We start from the raw sequence: 6,000 nt of genomic DNA on the forward strand, positions 1-6,000 counted from the left end.
ACAAACAGCAGTTCAACATGACACAGTTTAATAACCATAAAATCTCCCTCCTCAGCTGCCTGCTAAGGCCAAACAGGGTGTGAAGGGGGTCAGCTTTCAGAGGAGATTTAGAAAGGTCATTTACCAACACACTGACCTTCTGACAGAACAGTTCATTAGACTTCTGAAAGACGGGATATTTTCCAAGCAGAAACCAGAGACCTGAATGGCATTTGAATGACCAAAGAGCAAGTGGAGCTGGAATCCTGTGACCAAAGTAAAGTGCATACATCCACCTAGTCTGCTGAAAAGATGCCCTTCGGCATGGCCGTGTCATCAGGAGAGGTGGAAACACCTGAATGATGATGGAGATCAGACAGACTGGAGGTAATGCAGGTACAGGGGAAGGAGAGTATTTCTTCAGCTGCCATCAGTTCCAATCCTGGAAAACCCTGGTCTATCATGGTGGGGAAGCATTGCCATGCCAGAGAAGTAGTCCAATGACTCAGCTGAGAAGATATGCTTGAAAAATTTTTATAAATGTAAGGGAGGAAAAAAAGAAAAAAGACAGAAAAATCGTGGCCCTTTGAAAACAGACACAATGTACACAGAGCCCAGCTCATCATTACACATTATCTCAAATATGCTATTACATGACAGACAAAAGAAAAGGAAAAAAACACAAAACCTCATTCTGGTCGTAATGAGTTACATTGTCAGCAGAAGATGAGCAGTTTGTTGCTGCTTAGAAACATCCAGTCATCAGTTTCCACACAGAATCCTTGAGCTCCTGGTTCCTCATGCTGTAGATGAGAGGGTTCACTGCTGGTGGAACCACTGTGTAAAGAAATGCCACTACCAAGTCCAGAATTAGGGAGGAGGTGGAGGGGGGTTTCAGGTAGGAAAAATCGGCAGTACTAAAAAAAAGAGAGAGACCACGGCCAGGTGAGGGAGGCAGGTGGAAAAGGCTTTGTGCCGTCCCTGCTGTGAGGGGATCCTCAGCACAGCCCTGAAGATCTGCACATAGGACACCACAATGAACACAAAACACCCAAAACATAAACAGACACTGACCACAATGAGTCCAATTTCCCTAAGGAAGGCAACTGAGCAGGAGAGCTTGAGGATCTGGGGGATTTCACAGAAGAACTGGTCAACAGCTTTGCCATGGCAGAGGGGCAGGGAAAATGTATTGGCTGTGTGCAGCACAGCATGGAGAAACCCAGTGGCCCAGGCAGCTGCTGCCATGTGGACACAAGCTCTGCTGCCCAGGAGGGTCCCATAGTGCAGGGGGTGGCAGATGGCAACGTAGCGGTCATAGGCCATGATGGTGAGAAGAAAGTACTCCGTGACAATCAAAAATACAAAGAAAAAGAGTTGAGCCACACATCCTGTGTAGGAAATGGCCCTGGTGTCCCACAAGGAATTGGCCATGGATTTGGGAACAGTGGTGGAGATGCAGCCAAGGTCAAGTACAGAGAGGTTGAGGAGGAAGAAGTACATGGGGGTGTGGAGGTGGTGGTCACAGGCTATGGTGATGATGATGAGGCCATTGCCCAGGAGAGCAGCCAGGTAGATGCCCAGGAAGAGCCAGAAGTGCAGGAGCTGCAGCTCCCGTGTGTCTGCAAAGGGCAGGAGGAGGAACTGGCTGATGGAGCTGCTGCTGTTGGACATCTGCTGCCATCAAGTGTGGAGAGCTGTCCAAGGAGGAAAGGGCACAGTGAGGAGTTAGGGAACTCTTCTTTGAGAAAAACCTCTTGCGACTCATAGGGAATACCCTCAGATTGATTCACTTTATTCAGGAAAAATCTTGGCAGGTCCCTCTTGCGAGGTTTGCTTTGTCCTAGCTGGAGTGTGCCACTGCTGGGAGGTGGGTCAGCTGTGGCGCTTGAGAACTCAGTCCTGCCTTGTAGCAGTCAGTACATAGAAGGATGGTGTGATCTCAGACTAAATCCCCTGTGGATAGGAAGGAGATTTTCAGCACTGTCAAACATGTTTCACCCAAGGGCAGAGCAGAGCTTTGGAGCTTTTGTTTTCTCCTGCCTGTAGCTGAGGAGTGTTTCTCCTGTCAGAACTCCCTGACATTGCTGCTGCAGTGCCAGTGAAACCTTCCCCTGAGTGCAGAGTGGGGAGAGCTGCTCTGTCCATCAGCCCTGGTCTCAGCTGCCCTGTGCTGGCCGCTCTGTGATCACACCCTGCTGTTCCCCGTAGAAGAAACTGGACCCCACAGAGAGCTGAGGAATCCAGTCTTGCAGGGCAGAGCTCCAAAGCCCTCCTGCAGTCTCATCGCACCAAAGGAGGATCTCAGCTCCCCGCTCCCAGCCAGGGACACACAGGGCTCAGTGCAGCTGCCCACACACAGGTGATGAGTGGCATTGCCACGGCCCCTGTGTCGAGATGTGTCCTGCATGGGGCTCCTCTCTGGGGCACAAGAGACCCTAGGAGAGCGGTGCCATTGTGGGAGGCAGCTGCAGCCCAACAGGAGCCCCATGAAATCCTCATTCCTACAGATGGGGGTCCTGAAGTGAGGGTCAGCTCAGTGCCAGTCTGTGCTGGGTGGGAGAAACCAGGGGTTTTCTGTGTGAAACTGTCCGTACTTCAGGCGATGTCACGGAGGTTCCAAATCCCCACTGCCAGGGCATTTCTGGGAGCAGCTCCTTCTCCCTCCCTGACAATGTCTCTGCTGCCTGGAGCTGTCCCTGCAGCTGCTTCTCTTTGCCCATCTCACCTCCTGCTCTTTGCTCACAGACCTCATCCAACCTACCCTGTGCTCAGCTGTGCTCTGCAGACCCCTCCTGGCATCAGGGCACTGCCCCGGGGAACCTCTGTGTGTGCAGGGCTCACCCCAGGCTCCAACATCTTCATGAGAATCAAGTTTTCACTGCATATTCTCAAGGGGAGAAATAAGTTCTCATCTACCACACTCAGCACAGCCCACAGGGGAGGAAAAGTCAAAGCTAAGACTCTGCCTTTGGAGAAATGTTCTCTTTGGCATTTCTCAAGGATCAGCTCTGGCTGGGACCAAAGCTGACCCAGGCAGCACTTTCTTACAGCAGAAGAACCTTACTTTGCCCTTCCCTGGGTCTCTCCTTCAACCCAGAGGTGCTGTCTATATCCCTGTGGAAAGCCCAGCAGGCAGGCTGAGTGCTGACCCTGGCAGCAGCAGAGTCCCTGCCCCAGCACACAGACCCTGGGACACAAGGACCCTGCTCACAAGGACAGCCCTGGGCACCTCTCAACCATGCCCAGGAGAAGACAGCTGTCCTGCCCTGTCCCTCTGATGGGGCAGGAGGGCATCCCTTCCAGGCAGCACTTTCTTGTCCTATAGAGAATCTATCCTCCTGACAGACCCCACACTGTCCCATGTCCCAGCTTTAGGAGATCCATTCAGGAACAGAATCTGCATTGCCCTGCACCCACAGACATACCAGGGACATACTCACAGGTAGAGTGCTGAGGATATTTCTCCTCCAGTGACCTCTCAGCATCTGTCAGCTCTCTCAACCTCTCAGGTCTCCCCTTGATGCCTACAGGCAGTGTCCCCAGCCCTGTGTGCTTGGCAGAGGAGCTACTCTGTGGCAGAGCTGTCCCTCATCAGTGCTGTAATGTTTCATCAGCTCCCACTGTCCCAGGAGTCCAGCCCAGCTACAGCAGAGGAGCAGGTGAAGGCGTCACGTACTCCTCGGCTCCTCTGAGGTATTCCTGAAGCTCCAGGGAACCAACTTGGAAAGACACTGAAGTCCTCCCTGCCATCTGCTCTCTATTCTGGGGAGAAATCCTTCTGTCCAGCAGAGTCCTTTCTCCTGATCAAACACGAGCTGGGCAGAAGAATCACTTTTTCTTGTCTCCACATGAGGCAGGACCCCCAGACAGGGACAGGAAGGGAACTCTTTCCCCTTGGAGAGGGTAAAAAGTATGACAACTGACTCGAGGCACCTCATTCTTGCTTTGCAGCCCTGGGGCTGAAAGGGGATGCAGCTCTGGCACATGGCTGCCTCAAACCAAGGGAAGCTGGGATTCCTCTTCCCACAGGTACAGTGGGCACAAAAGAGGCACCTGCTTCCTGGGAGCTGCTGGTCCCAGCTCTCATGGGAAATAATGGGGGGGAGGCCAAGAAGGAGGTGTTCAAACACCAACACCCAGTGAAACCTGAGGGGCCAGTGGTGCTCCAAGAGACGTGCAGGGAGATCCAAGAACAGAATGTTAGGAGTTGGAAGGGACCTCAAAAGATCATCTAGTCCAAGCCCACTGCCAGAGCAGGATCACCTGGACTAAACCACACAGGAACACATCCAGGTGGGTGTGAATGTCTCCAGAGGAGGAGACTCCACAACCCCTCCGGGCAGTCTGTCCCAGGGCTCTGTCACCCTCACAGTGAAAGAGTTTCTCCTGACACTCACATGGAACTTCCTCTGCTCCAGCTTTTACCCATTGACCTGAATAAGGCCACCCCTCAGTCTCCTCTTCTCCAAGCTAACGAAGCCCAGCTCCCTCAGCTCAGAGGAACTGGCCAGCATTGCCCCTCTGCAGAAAGAGGACCAGCTCAGAGGACATTGGGACAGGCTCTTGGAATGGCTGCATGTGAAACATGGCCAGGCAGGATCCAAGGATTCCCACAGGGAGGCACATGCCAGGGGGTGGCCTGTCACTGGGAAGCTTGCCCCACCTGGCTCTGGGCCTGTGAACAATGCTGCCTGCGGTTAGAGCGGCACCCCATGGAAGAGACAACCCTCCAGCTGAGAGAGAAAAAGACCCTTTGGGAGGCCTGGCAAATCGACTCTATTGGAGCCCTTGGGAAGGCGGAGGGGAAACAAGAGTATTAGTGGGAGTGGAAATCATTTCTGGCCTAGTCCCAGCCCAGGCATTTCCAGGAGCAGCAGGAGAACATCCAGGGTGGGCCCTGACAAATTGGTTTCGCTTTCTGCCAAACCCCAGTCTGTTCAGTCAGACCAGGGCAGTCATTTCACTGCTGCCAAGGGGCAGGAGTGGGCCAAGGAAGGAGGAGTCAGGTGGGGATTTCACACCCCATGTTACCCCCAAGCTAATGGGATAGGAGGAAGAACTAATGGGCTTTAGATAGGGTTTTTAAAAGCTCATCTGGGGAAACGTTTGTGCCCCCCTCTTCAGCCTGGGGTGGCAAAACGGATTTATAACCCCAGTTCCAGAAAAGGGGGAATATTGTCTGAATCGGAATGACAACAATGGAGGTTTTGTGGGTCACAGTGTGTGTGAAAATCCTTGTATCTTCCCTGGGTGTCGACCCATTAATTGTGCAACTTATAATCACTCTTCGTGTCAGAGGTGACATGTTATGGTGCATGTTGAGCAACACCACTGGTGAGCAAAACTCATCCCTCAGTGGCTAAATTGGGCATGGGTCAATGAAATTCGTCACAAGAAATTATTTGATAGCTTTTGGTCTAATACCAATCTTATGGGATTTGGGATATTGAGGGAATCCAACCCTTTGGCTTGTGGCAGAACCTGGTTGGCATAACCAACCAGGAAGTTACCATTCAGTGTAACTATAGCAATCGGGTAGGAGCACAAAGATACAACCTTTGGATTAAAGGAATAAAATCAAATAATAGAATTAAGCATCCTTTGGGTTTAAAAAACACCATTTATTTTGAAACTCTCTGTAGTTCTGATTTAAGACTCAAAAGGGAATGGACCATTTGGCTTTAAATGTAATTACTGGATTGGAGGCCACCATTTGAAAATGACCAAATAATCGGAGCAGAACATGTTATGTAGGTTATAGACACCCCTTCTTTTTGTTGTTGTGTCCAGACCAAAGTGGAAACAGTTTGGGAATGAAGGTCTATGATGACCTCAGTCGGTATCGAGGGTTCCTTGATGTTTCTATAGCAGGTCATTGCAAAGTGTCTGGGTCACACAGGACTAAGAGCTGCTGCATTGGGAAAGGATGGAAGTGAACCATGTTATTACAGCCTAGACAAACTAGGAGGAAAAACCCAACAACTCACAAAGCTACTAAATACACACAGGTCCTCACGT

At 51.2% G+C, this 6,000-nt stretch overlaps 1 pseudogene across 1 annotated transcript; it reads right to left on the reverse strand.

The window, feature by feature from the left end:
• Nucleotides 1–724: 724 nt before the first annotated feature.
• LOC311199106 (olfactory receptor 14A16-like) lies at nt 725–1,653 on the reverse strand (annotated as a pseudogene). Its single transcript has one exon. The product of its transcript is annotated as an olfactory receptor 14A16-like (transcript).
• Nucleotides 1,654–6,000: the final 4,347 nt, after the last annotated feature.

Source organism: Gallinula chloropus, assembly GCF_964237585.1.
Source record: "Gallinula chloropus genome assembly, chromosome: 19".
Classification (NCBI taxonomy): domain Eukaryota; kingdom Metazoa; phylum Chordata; class Aves; order Gruiformes; family Rallidae; genus Gallinula; species Gallinula chloropus.